General features: G+C 40.1%; 1 long non-coding RNA gene across 2 annotated transcripts; it reads left to right on the forward strand.

The window, feature by feature from the left end:
• The first annotated feature begins 1656 nt into the window (after positions 1-1656).
• Positions 1657-14066, forward strand: LOC102488141 (uncharacterized). 2 transcript variants are annotated; one of them, XR_337661.1, is made up of 5 exons: positions 1657-1731; positions 4359-4451; positions 12806-12918; positions 13049-13135; positions 13999-14066. It is a non-coding gene; the product is annotated as an uncharacterized LOC102488141 (long non-coding RNA). The 2 variants fall into 2 exon arrangements; XR_003548241.1 differs by lacking the exon at positions 1657-1731 and adding an exon at positions 3930-4000.
• The last annotated feature ends 413 nt before the right edge of the window (positions 14067-14479 follow it).

A 14479-nucleotide genomic window follows, 5' to 3' on the forward strand; every position in this document is an offset into this window, starting at 1 on the left:
GAAATACACACATATTGTTAAGCTAGTGATTTTTAACTGAAGTAAGAGATCCATAAAGGAATATCCTTCAAGCAAACATCATAGAATTTATAGAAGGTCAACTGCCCATTTTAATTGCTCTGGAGATGATTCATCTACTCTCTACTTTAAATATTAGACATAACAGAAGCCCTTATAGTTTCCAGGAGGTCCCAAATCTGATCTACAAGTTGCTGAGATTTTGATCTACAACTGGCAGTTTCATAAGGCTCAACTTGGTATTTTCTGCTTTTTCAGTATTTAAGTTTCTCAAGAGAAATCCATTTCTTTAAGTGAAATATTCTGATATCAACCAGTCTTGGCCACAGGACTGGTCTTCCAAGTATGCTTACCCAGATTGACTTGCATGATGCTGCTCCATTATATGAAGGCTGATTGTTGGATGCTGTTAATACATCTTCTAAACTGTCTGGGCCAGCTCTGTGTCACGGCAGCAAGGTACTGCTTTAGAGAGGCAAGATCTCACATGGTGACCATGGTTCAAATTATTGGTCTGCTAAGTCTGATACATGCTGGGTACATGTGTTAGTGCCCAGGACTGGATGGGCTGGAGGACTGGAGGAAGAGGATTCTGATATGACCAGACTCTGGGAGGGTGCTCATCTCTATTTCTTTCTCTCTCACTCTCAAGTGAACATGCACATGCGTTATCAAAGAATAAAGAAAAAAATGAGTAAATAATATGATCATGTCTGCTGAGTTCAAGTTACCCATAAATAATAGTTTCACTTGTATAACTTTTTTCTTTTCTTTTTTTTTTTTTTTTGCCATAGGGTGCATGCACTCACCAGAGAGTGAGCGAGAGAGACAGATAGATTTAGGGAGGGAAAGTGAGAAATCACCCCTCAAGGGGGGATGGCCATACAGCAATCCCTTTTCCTCCATTCCTCTTTTGGGATTTTGGGCATACATGCACATGCACCTGGCATGAGTTTCAAGCCACTGGATCTGGTACTCGAACTGCAGTCAACCACATGGGAATCCAGCACCTTCACTGCCATGTCACATACTGGCCCCACTTGTCTGAATTTTAATTAGAATGACAGGAGCTATTCAAAATCATGCACATGCACAAAATGCTGACATTTTGGGACAACTTGAAAAAACAAACATTAATCTTTTATTTCATTCCCATCCCAGGGAGAAAGAAAACATACTTAATAAGTTAAATATTGCAGATGCAGTGTGAAATTATGTCTTTCATAGTCAAGAAGCTGACTTGAGGTGTTTGCATCAAAATAACCCAGAGATAAATCTATGACCTCATCTTTGCTCATTCTGCTTCTATGGGCAACTCCTGTGCTTGTTTCTCTTTTTATTTCTTCTGATTTCTTTAAGTGCCACACATTCTTTGTGCCAAACAATGCAGCCTTGATTATTAACTGCTTTGAGTATTTTTTTTCTCTTAATGTGTACATTTTTTTTGTCTCTGTCTATGAATTACCAGATACTCCAACTGAGGTATTATATTTCAATTACAGTCATTCATGGCTTGATGATGAAGATATGTTTTAAGAAATGTGTCATCAGGTGACTTTTGCAGTTGTGCAAACATTACACAGTGCTTTTACACAAATCTGGATGACACTGCCTGTTATACACTAGGCTCTCTGGCATGGTCTGCTGGTCCTGGGTTACCAACGTGAACAGTACGTTACTGTCCTGCATCCTGTGGGCAGCTGTAACACCTTGGTGAGTATCTGTGTGTCTAAACATAGAAAGGACACAGGGACGATATGGTATAAAAGGTAAAAATGGTATACGTGGATATACTTACCATGAGTGGTGCTTTCAGGACGAGTAGCTGCTCTGGGTGAGTGGTGAGTGACTGGGGGGTGAAAGCGATGGCCCAGGACACCAGTACACTACTGTCGACTTTGTCCACACTGGGCTACCATAAATTTATTAACATTTTTTCCTTAACCTTAGTTTGCTGTAACTTTTTTACTTTCTAAACTTTTTTAAACTTTTGTATTCTTCATAATACTATTTGGTTTAAAATACACAGATTATACTGTACAGAAATATTTTCTTTTATTGTATCCTTATTCTATAATGTTATTTTAAAATTTCCTTTTTTTTGGGGGGGGGAGAGATTTTTCACTATAGGGCACATGCGCTCGCCAGACAGACAGAGAGAGACATAGAGACAGAAAGCGAGAAATCACCCCCCAGGGGGGATGGTCATGCCGCAATCCCTTCTCCTCCATTCTCCTCTCAGGATCTTGGGTGTGCACGCACACGCGCCTGGCGTGAGTTTTAAGCCACCGGGTCCGGGAGGCTATCTGTGGTTGAATACGTGGGAGTCCAGCTACATAGCCATTATGCTAACTGCTGGTTCCTTTTTTTTTTTTTTTTAAGAAGCATAAACTGTTTTGTTAAAAATGAAGACAGAAACTTGTGCATTAACCTAGCCCTACAAGGGTCAGGATCATCACTATCACTGTTGTTCATTTCACTTCTCTTGTTTTTTTAAGAGAGAGATTTTTACTCTAGGGCATTTGTGCTCACTGGAGAGACAGAGAGAGACAGTAGACAGAAAGTGAGAAATCACTGCCCAGGGGCTATGGTCATACTGCAATCCTTTTCTGCCATTCTCCTTTGGGAATTTTGGGCACACACACACATGCGCCTGGTGTGAGTTTGAAGCCCCTGGGTCCAGGACTCAAACCTCAGTGGACTATGCGAGAGTTCAGCGATGTAACCTTGATGCTCTCTGCTGGTCCCTCCCTCTCCACTTCTTGTTTCACTGGGGCCTGTGATGCATATAACCAAGATGAAATCAAGCACAAGAAGAAGGGACATGATCGAGAGACTCAGCCAACATATCTGAGGCTGTTCCCTATGTAACATGGAATAGTGTTTCACAGTGAATGTTTTTTGTGAATAAATAAAAGGATTACACTCTGAAATAATAGTAGAGAGTAGAATGTATACATAAATCGGTAGCAGTTGCTTATTACCACCAAGAACCATCAAGTACAGTTATTTATGACCATCAAGCACTGCGTAATGGTAGGAGTGTTTACAGCAGCATCACCACAGACACCTGAGGAGTGTGTTGTGCTATGACATCACAATGGCCGTGACGTCACTAGATGAGAGAAACTTTTCAGCTTCATTATAACTCGAAGGACTATTGGTACCAGGAGTCTTCCAAAAGCTCATGGATAGTTCATATTATGAAACAACATGAATGTGGCTCAAACTTTTTTGCACCAAAACAAACTGCACTTTAATTGAATTTCCCCGCGAATGTGGTCCATCGTTGCCCTGACATCATCATGTGGCCATGACTGCATTTTTTTCCATAAATTATAAGCTCTTATTTTCATATTCTTCATTTTTTTAGAGAGATTTTTGCTATAGGGCATGTGCACTAACTGGAGAGACAGAGCGACAGAGAGACAAAAAGTGAGAGACAAAAAATCACTTTCTAGGGGGCCGACCAGGCTATAATTCCTTCTCCTCCATTCTCCTCTCAGGATCCTGGGCCGGGCACACGTAAACCCAGGTGCCTGGTGTGAGTTTCTAGCTACCAGCTCCAGGACTCAGACCACAGTCAACTATTTGGGAGTTCAGGGCCTTAACCACTCCACCACCTGGTGGCTCTGACCATGACTGTGTGTGTGTGTGTGTGTGTGTGGGCGTGTGTGTGTGTGTGTTTTAGAGGTTTTTGTTATAGGGCATGTGCGCTCGCCAGAAAGACGGAGAGAGATAGAGAGACAGAAAGTGAGAAATCACCTCCTAGGGGGAATGGCCATGCTGCAATCCCTTCTCCTCCATTGTCCTCTCAGGATCCTGGGCATGTATGCACACGTGCCCGGCGTGAGTTTAAGCCACCAGGTCTGGGACTTGAACTGTAGTCGACTACATAGGAATTCAGCGACATAGCCATTACGCTAACCACTGGTCCCCATGACTGTGTTTTGATTCCTCCAAGAACTGAACGCTGTGCTGGGTGAGTAGGAAGAATCTGGAAACACTGAATATTTAGGAAATATGCACCATGCAGGCGTGAAAGGGAACCGTGAGCTCTGTAAACAAATTACATCTCCTAGGTCAGGTTTTAAAAATGGAAATGAACAAAATAAGCCATTTGTATATTGAATATCTTCAAGATTTAGATCTCTGTATAAAAAGGTTAGACTTTGGCATAAATTGGGACATTACAAGGAAAGTAAAAGTTAGACTGTCCATCTTTTATGCATTCCATTAATTCCGAGAGTTTCAGAGCCCTGAATCAGAACTAAATGCGTTAACAAATTAGGTATGCTGAGTAGTCACATTACTCAAGTCATGTTCTTTTTCCTCTGCAGAATATTTGTCACACAGATATTTAAATGGAACCAGGACTGTACATAACCATGACATAATACTCTGTCAAAAAGAGAAAGAAGTTAATCAGGTTGGTGAGTAATCATATACCTCCTTCTCTACCCCACTGACGGGTTCCCAAGAAGCAGATTCCAAAAGGATAGATCATTATAAAGGAATAGAATTAGTGTACCTTAGCAAAATATTGTGAAATCTCAGTCATTCGTCCATGTATGATATTTTAACTTCTTTGATAATTAAGTGTTCTTTATGATCAAAAAAGTGGTTCTATTTATTGTCTGCCAAGTAATCCCAGAAAGAAAAATAAAGTATTATATTTCACTATGAAACAGAATGAATCATAACTGGCATGAGTTAAATAACTAAATTAAAATTAAATTCTCACTTGTGTTATTTGAATCATCATTGCAGGGAACTTCTCAAAAAGGCAGATTGCTCCTCTGGAGGCCTGCAAACAAGTGTAGAATATAGTTTTTGACTTTTCCTCAAGAATTTCTGCCAGGGTCCAGCCTCGGCGTGGGTGGGTTATCTCGACAGAGGCAGCGAAGGTGAACAGAAGACAAAGGCCTCGATGCCTTTTCATGCACATCCTTTGCCAGATACCCCTCAAAGATCGCTCTCTGAGGAGTGACAACTGCTAGGAATCATCGTGCGTTTTTATTGAAAATGTGTTACATGCAAGTAAAGGGAGAGGGACTACGTGTTTCAGTTATCAGCTCATAAAGTTTTAAGAATAGGGAACATAGATTCTATTCAGGGTTGGATTAAGGGTGGGTCTAGTGTAGTTCCACAATTGTAGGTGGGTCTCCATGGAATGCAGTTTTGGGAAAGCGATTCCGGTAAGCAGAGATGATTATCAGCTGATGCGGCGTAGCAGCCATCTTGTGATTACTGGGAATGGTGCTGAGAAAAGAAAATCTCAAGAATAGATATTAGTTCTTATGGATCTTAATAAAGAATGATACTTATACAGTTTTGTAGGGATCTAAAACTTAATTTGAGGAATCCTAATATATTTAACTATTTCACTTGGAGAGGGCGGAGGTGTCCTGGGCCAGTTTTGGCCTAATCCTATTTTAAGAAGAAAGGACTAAGTTTACCTTAAATGTATTTTGAAGGGCCTTCCAAAGGTCAAGATTACTTCTGCCTAGAAAGAACTTCAGCCCACCCTCTATTGTGACCATGGAGATAAAGCATTGTAATTAATAGTAAGTGATCAGAGCAAAGGGGAGTGGTCGGGGGACTTCCTGGAAGATTTTATCATACACTCAAGATGTATAAGAGAGCTATGTAATTCTTTTATAGTAGTATATTGGGGAACCAGAGGGGGTCGCTTCCCAGTAAGGCTGCCACAGTTTCTGGAGCAAATAGCAAACAGCCTTGCTGACATGCTAATTGACCCAAGCTTTGTTCCAAGTTTCGGGGGGGCGCACAACAGTGGCCTTGCCAATGTGTTGATCCGACTGGAAGCGGAGCTCAAAGGTCGGGGGAGATCAGACAGATCCTGGGGCCTCGCCGGGTCAGACTCCTCCAAATTTCAAACCGTTGTTAGACTGAGAAAAGTCTCCTTGTAATAATTGGGAGGATGTGTTGGTTAAGAGTTTTCTTTCTTGTCAAATGCCCACAAGGTGGTATGAATACAACCCAGGACAGCAACAGAGGGAAGTTTTGAAGAGAGTTGTGTTAGCAGACAATGGTAGAGATGTAGCAGAAAATAGAAGACCTGGGAAGTATAAGACTGTGAAAAAAAAATGATTTGATATTATAGAGGAAAAGCAAAAGTGTTAGGGGAAATTCTTGAGATTTTCACATTACCAAAATGTTGCGCTGGTGCTATTGCCTAGAATTAAGGCAGCTGGATCCCACGTGGGCCACTACAGATGGAATCCTAGCTCTAGAATCCTGAAGAACATCCTAGGCATATGTGAGTACGTGCCCAAATTCTTGACAGGAGGGAGAAATGGAGGAGAAGGGATCAAAGTGTGACAATACCCAGCTGGTGGGTACTTTCTCTTTTTCCCCCTTTAGTTCCTCTCTGGTGAGTGCATATTTCCTCTGGGAATTAAAAAAAAAAAAAAAGATAAAAATGTTAGGTAAAAAAAAAAAAAGAAAAGAAATAAACTAAGAACTCTAGGAAAAACAAAAAACTGTACAAAAATTAAATAAACTACTTATTGTGTTATTTGGCTATAGAGTATACAATACTTTTGGTTATAATTATGTATAACTGCCTTAACTTCTTAACTTTTAGGATAAATCTTTCAGAACAAAATAAAGACTCTCTCTCTTCATTTCTCTGTCTCTCTATTGATATATTTAGTTTTCCTAGGGTGCCTGCACTCACTGGAGAGACACAGAGAAAGAATGAAAGAGAGGAAAACTGAGAAATCACCCCTGTCCTGGGAAGGATGGTCATGCCACAATCCTTCTTCTCCATTATTCTCCTCTTGGGTGTTTTTATTTTTGTTTTGCTATAGGGTGGTTGCGCTCACTGGAGCAACAGAAATATAGAAAGCGAGAAATCATCCTCCAGGGAGGATGGCCACAGTGCAATTCCTTCTCCATTCCATTCTCTTGGGCACGCATGCACAGGTGTTTGGTGGCAATATTAAGCCATTGCTTCCAGGCATAACCACTGTGGACTACGTGGGAGTCCACTATGCCATCTGCGGTCCCCCTCTTGGGGTTTTAAAAGACACACAGAGTGGATGATTCTCAAACTGCTGGGTCTGGGATTCAAAACACAGACTCAGCTATGTGGGATCTAGCTGCCTTACCCTCCATGCCACCCACTGGCCCTGGGCTGTATATTTATCATTGAAACAATGGAATGTAACTGTCGTCACCTTAGTGATTTATAATAAAGAGGACAATGTTTGGAGGACCTAAAGTGGAGAGTAAGCTGAAGGAAAGGGCCTCCGCTAGACTGTCCTCATCATAAGAAGTGAGGAGTCAAGAGATACTGTATCAGTTAATGGAATAAAATAAAGATGTTATAATAAACATTTTATTGTATCATTTTCCCTTATGAACATAAGGAATGGAAAACCTAAAATGAGATAATGATGTATCTATTTTAAGTGGATGGTGGGTGGAGGTGGAGAGTGGTGTGAGCTGAATCTGTATTAACATGCTGAACAGTTGATGTATAATGTATAACATTTCTGAGTCATAAGTCAGTGTATAAACATACTATTTGTCAGCAATGACATAGTCATGAGAACAAAATACTAAACATGCTTTCCTCTGTGGATCCATCCTAGATAGGATTGGTAGATAGGGTGCTGTTCCTTTTCATTGTAAGTCTTTTTCTATGAGGGGATGTAAAAATCATATGTATGTGTAATTTTAGTAACTATTTAAAAACTATTGTAAAAATGGAAAACCTTCATTCCTGAGGATATAACCATTGCACACTTCTCTCTTCTGTGTGTTGATTTAAGTCACTCCAAGCCGACCAAGAACAGTTCAGCATCCTGTCAATGCTTCTGTAGATTCAGACATGTGTGAATCCTCCTTTTTCCTTGTTCTACTTCAAGAGGTCATCAATTTCAGGAGGGAAGTTTTTTAAAAAATTGCTTAATAATAAATAATATAATAAATAATGTAGTTGCATGACCTACTTTCAGAAAGCATGAAAGGAAATACAGTAAGTGTGGCTACTACTCATGATCCCCAACCAGTCAATGTTAATTTTTTTTCCCAGAAATTTCCAGAGTTATTTTCTATACACAGAAACTAACACACACACACACACGCACACACACATACACACACACACAAATACAAATTTGTAAATTATTGCTGGATTGTGAATTTTTTGGATAGTTTTAGTTTATGATCTGTTATTTTAGAGGAAAATTGATTTATTCCTAGGAAACCAAAAATCCCACTTGTTTTTCTAATTGTTATATATCAACTTGCCAAAATGTCCACTGACTTAAACACCAAGAATCTAAATATGTAACCTTCAACAAACTCATTCTTTTTTTTTTTTTTTTGAGAGATTTTCACTGTAGGGCACGTGCGCTCGCCAGACAGACAGAGAGAGACATAGAGACACAAAGCGAGAAATCACCCCCCAGGGGGGATGGTCACGCCGCAACCCCTTCTCCTCCATTCTCCTCTCAGGATCTTGGGCACGCATGCACACGCGCCCGGCGTGAGTTTTAAGCCACCGGGTCCGGGACACGAACCACAGTCGACTACGTGGGAGTCCAGCGACATAGCCATTACGCTAACTGCTGGTTCTCAACAAACTCATTCTTGATTTCAGGAGATGCCATATGCAATGATGATAAAGTCTGCTACTTGGAATGTGGTCTGTGGAACAGTAGCAGCAACATCACCTGAGAGCTTCTCAGAAATGAGGACTCTTAGGTCCAGTCCAAACCTAGTCAATCAGAATTTGCATTTGCTGGGATCCCAGGTTCCTTTGTAGGTACATTAAAGCTTGAGGAGTACTGCTCCCCAGGGTCAGGCACAACTTACATTTTCTTTTTATGACTTCCCATCTCTTGGTATGCTTTATTACTTCAAGTTTTTCTTCTTACCTATAAGCTTATGAGTAGTTCTATCCCTCTTTGACTCATGTATTTTCTTCTCTTTCAATTGGAAGATATTTTTACGTAAGATCTGGGAAGATGATGGCAATAATGCAGAACCTGATTAGATAGCAGCAGAGACTAAGTTCTACCTGGAGAACATTTAAGATGGTTGAAGCTCATCCTGACCTTTCCTGGAATCCTACAAAACCTCTGCACTTTTGCATAGATTTATTATAGTGATTTATCTGTTTGGACAGGGAATTTTGAATAAAAAATGGTGGTGGTCATTATAGTGACTCTTCTGAGAATGAAAATTCAGATAGCAAGGGAAAGCAGTGACTTTGTTTTGTTTGTTTGTTTTTATACACAAATAGTACAATATGCAGACTGCTGTGTTTTGATTTGTTTTCTTAGACATCATTATCTGTTACCACATAAAGAAACTTCCTCACTCTTCTTTTATTACAGTTAGGTACTCCGTTTTGTGGCTCAGCCATAATTTAATAAAATGGATCCCTTTTGTGTCCAAATGGTGGCACAGTGGAAAAGGTGGCTCTCTGAGAGACTGTCCCACGTGGGAAGTTTCAGATGTAGCGTCTAGAGTCTTCCCTGACTATGCATTTAGCGTAATGGCTATGTTGTTGGACTCCCATGTAGTCGACCGCGGTTTGAGTCCCGGACCCGGTGGCTTAAACTCATGCCAGGCGTGTGTGCGTGCGTGCCCAAGATCCTGAGAGGAGAATGGAGGAGAAGGGATTGTGGTGTGGCCATCCCCCCTGGGGGGTGATTTCTCGCTTTCTGTCTCTGTCTCTGTCTGTCTGTCTGATGAGCGCACATGCCCTATAGCAAAAAGAAAAAAAAAAGAGAATATCGATCTTTTTGATAGCTATTTGGATTATTTTAAATTATTATACTGTTATAAAATATTTAATAACTGGACATTTATATTTTCTTGGGTATGAAAGTATGTCTTAGAAGAAAAGTCACTAGCTTGAATGACATGACCATTAGAATTTTGATAGCTCTTGCTAAATTGTCCTCCACAGATATTTAATTTACCCTTTACATGAGGGAGACCTTGTTCCCCACTCCTGTTCAATAACAGTGTCTTATCAAATGATGAGATTTATACCATTCAGAACTGTGAAAAGATATTTTATTTTCACTCTAACTTTTTCGTTATTATGAAAAATATGTATTTTCTTACGTTTATGAGCCATGTGCTGTTCTTGTCCACTGAACTATTGTAATCATTTGTTCATTTTTATTTGATCTTCATTGATTTATTAAAGTTCTTTACATTAAAAGATCAATTTTGTTTTTCTTCTTTTTTTTTTTTTTTTTTTTGAGAGGTTTTTGCTATAGGGTTTGTGCGTTCGCCAGAAAGAAAGAGAGACAGAAAGTGAGAAATCACCTGCCGGGGGGATGGCCACTCCGCAATCCCTTCTCCTTCATTCCCTTCTCAGGATCTTGGGCACGCACGCACACGTGCCTAGCGTGAGTTTAAGTCACCGAGTCTGGGACTTGAACTGTGGTCGACTACATGGAAGTCCAGCAACACAGCTATTACACCAACTGCTGGTCCCAAGAAGATCAATTTTTAAAATGTCATATAATATAAGTATTGTTTTTCCAGGTTGCTGTTTATCTTTTGATTTTACATATCCTATTTACATAAATATGTGGTTAGAATTACTGAATTAATCTTTATTTTTATGAGTTCCAATTTTTCTCATTCCAAGGTGAGAAAAAATTTCTTTTGGTTAGCAGATGGCATGGTGGTTAGGGCAGTGGATCCTACATGGCCAAATCCCCCATTTGAGTCATGGACCTGGCAGCTAGCAAAACATGCTGAGCATAAGGACGAGTGAGTCCCAAATCTCAAGAGAAGAATGGAAGAGAAGGGTATGTGGCTTGGCCATCTGCCTAGGAGGGAGATTTCTCAGTTTCCTTCTCTGTCTCTCTCCAAGGAATTCATACACCCTATGGCGAAGTTAAAGAAAAAAAAAATTCAGGGACTACCAGATGGCATAATGGTTATGTTGCTGAATTCCTGCATAGTTAACCATGGTTTGAGTCCTGGGCCTGGTGGCTTCAAACTCATGCCAGGCACATGTGGGATGTGTGTGTGTGTGTGTGTGTGCCCAAAATCCTGAGAGGAGAATGGAGGAGAAGATATTATGGTGTGACCATCTGCCCCAGGGGTGATTTCTTGCTTTCTGTATCTCCGTCTTTCTCTGTCTCTCTGGCAAGTGCACGTGTTCCATAGCAAAATAAATAAATAAAATAAAATAAAACTCTCTAAAAACTGTATAATTTCTTTCTTGTTCATTGATGGTTTTATTTAGTTTTAGGTCATGATCCATTCAGAGTTCATCTTGGTTCAATGTGTGAAGTATGGCCTCAACTTGCTTTTTCTTCCCAGTGCTTCCTAGTTGTCTCTGCTATTTACAGAATATTGTCTTTACATGAGGAGCTTTTTAATAATAAAGATTCCTGGGAATCACTCCAAATATTATTTAGTAAAATGTGTTGAAACACCAAAAGAAAGTCTCTGCATATTTAGATGTACCACCATATTGGTGAATCTTAGCAAGGATGCTCAGTCTGGAGATATAGATGAGAGTATTTTAGTTTATGTAGTGAATGCTACTCAAGTGGTAGGCTGGAAACCTACCCTTGATTTGAGAGAAGACAGCCGTTCTTCTGAAGTAGTTTAATAATATATGTGCCTGGATGGATCTTACTGGTAAAACACAATACCAGCAAATTTATCTTCTGCCAAATCTCCCCTCAAATGGTTCATTTGGCTTCACACAGGTGATATTAGTAGCTTACCTTTCTGTCTAAAATATTTAAACATATTGTTTTGCTTAATGGATAATATTTTTCTCCTCCAAAATCCAAAAAACACCCTCCACTCAGAAAAGAACCCAATTTCCCAGACTTTTCTAGTAATTGGAAAAGGTCTAGACCTTTGAGATCATGCTTGAAGTCAACTCTAAATGCAATTCAATGAGTAGTCTCTGGGGCATTTGGATTATCTTGTACTGTTCTTTAGTCCCACTATGACAGTAAGAGAAAAACAAGTAAATTTGTCTAAGGACACATTTCTGTGTAGGCAGGGAAGGGGATTTGACAATTTCAGAAGATTCATTGAACATAGGCTGCTTTCTCAATGGTCTGTCATGGAACCTGTCAAAAGAAAAGAAATCTGAGTTAATTTTAGCAGAGTAATTATGCAAGAGATAGGCTCTAGAACCAGACAGCATTCTTGACTGAAGTTATTCAGAATGCTCTCCCTACCATATGTGCAAGTTTTATTTATAATTAGAGAAAAATAAGCCACTTACGAACCTAGGAAATGACAGGCAAAATCAACTTGATTTGCTGCACTTTGCAATTGCCTTGTATGGTAACGGTCTCATCAGTTGACAGCCTGTGATTAGCTAAAACTCAGCTGCTGTGATTGGCTAAGACTAGTTGCTAAGTTACCGGGATGTATTCTTAGTTTAGGTTACAACTTGCACATCAAGCTAGGTTGCGGTTTAGCATATATGGAGATGGCCTTGGACCAATTTTGTCACACATGTTCAGAGGCTCAGGACAATTTTGTTCTGTTTAAGCCCAAATATTCATTCCTGGACATTTACTCTTTACACTGGGTATCACAATAAACTTACAGTAATGGAAAGCAGGAGTTTATCCATTTGATTTCTAGCTGGAGTTCTAGCTGAGGGCTACTACCATCAGTTAATAGCCAGTTATTTTTCAACCCCAGCTACACATCAAAATTCTTAGGAAACTTTAAAAAATATTTATGTTCAGACTTCATCCGTGAACCCAAACATCTCATATGTAGGAACTTTGATCCATTCCAGGCTTCTTCCTTTGGATTACCAGCTCATTTAAATAGCAGAATAAAACAGAAGAAAGAATGGACAAGTGGAGAACAAGAAAAAACAAACAAATAAACAAACAAAAGCCTCTTCTTGTAAGTCTCTAAGACAGGACAGGAGGCTTAAAGGCTTCCTACATAGTGAAGGGTGCTAACTGGGCAGGGAAAGCAGCTAAATGGGGCTGACAATAAACCTCACACTGAAACAGTATGTTTCTCTTTCTAGAAGGCAAGTAGAACAATGCTGCATCTTACGGGATGGACGTAATTGTTTCTTCATCAGGGGACACAGTGTAGAACACACTTTCTAAAGGTAAATGCTGATATTCTCTATACTTTTCCTTCTAAATGGTATGCTTCCTCAAGGCCTTGACCTTTCTCCACAGATAACCCCACAAATACACGAGGCTTTTTTTAATGCCACAGCATCAAGGACTCCTTTAGGTTTTCTGCACGGCCAGATGCCTCTCATTTTCTTAAGGAGAAAAAAATGAAATCTTACTAATTCATAATTCACAGGCTGGAATATTTGCTAAGATTTTGGATGCTATAAACAAAGGCTTATCTTGGCTTTCCAGCTTACATTTCTAAGGAAGTCTCTAAAGCGTTTTGCAAACAGTACTTGGGCCTAAGAAACAGTTTAAATCGTGTCATTTCCAGCAGGTCATTGCCTTGTCCTGAGAATAAATTCAGTGTTGTATGCTGAGTAAACACTCGCATCACACAATTGCAAGCATTTAATGAAGCTGAAGTGCTTTTTGATTTTAAACACCGTCTGCTTATTAGACATGTACCTCTTTGCAAACCTACTCTAAGAGCATAATCTTAGTTGAGGTTGAGCAGAACTTCTGGACTAATACCTTAGCTCCCCCTGGGCAGAATAAGCAGGCCACGGGTGGGATCTCAGGCAGCTACCAGCAGGATCTCAGGCATGACGGGACTGAGTACACTTGACCTGGGATAAAGCTGGAAGGGCCAGTCCCCAATCCTGTTTAATATGGGGGGACATTAAAAATCGTGGAAAAATGGAATTGAAATATAGGGTTACTTGGGGGCATAAAGTTTCCAAGTCAATGCCCCGTTTTTCCATAATCCACATTTTCCATGAGTTTTGGAAAATTCCTCTTACTCTCTTAACGCTGTGACACCTCTTCTTTCTTTTTCTATGTTCTCTAGGAATCCAGGTGAATACGTTGAGGACACAGCAGTGCCTTCACAGCCTACGTATAAAGAGAACTTTGTCTTCTTTTTGTTGTCCAGTTACTTACCAGTTCCTTATTCTCAGTGACAGTGGAAATAATCAAATTCTGTAAAATATTGAAAGAGGTTTATTCAAAGCCAAAACATGAGGACAGCAGCTAGCCTTCAGCCCATAGTTCAGGTAGCCTCACATGCCCACTGAGGTCTACAAACCTTGGGCAGATTTTAAAGGCAAAAACCACAAACTGGAGGGGAGGGGAAGAGAGGATTATACTAATCATTTTGAGACAATTATCCTTGGCTCCCAGGACTACTACTGAGTGGTGCTAGTCCAGGGCTGGATAGGCAGGCTCTGGACAGACTTCTCTGCAGAAGTCATTGTGTCAGGTCGCAGTGGCCTTTGTGCCAGGGTGTGATTCTGGAAGAATTCTCTAAATAATAGTTCTTGTTATCAGGC

Source organism: Tupaia chinensis, unplaced genomic scaffold (assembly GCF_000334495.1).
Source record: "Tupaia chinensis unplaced genomic scaffold, TupChi_1.0 Scaffold148698_1, whole genome shotgun sequence".
In the NCBI taxonomy this organism is placed as follows: domain Eukaryota; kingdom Metazoa; phylum Chordata; class Mammalia; order Scandentia; family Tupaiidae; genus Tupaia; species Tupaia belangeri.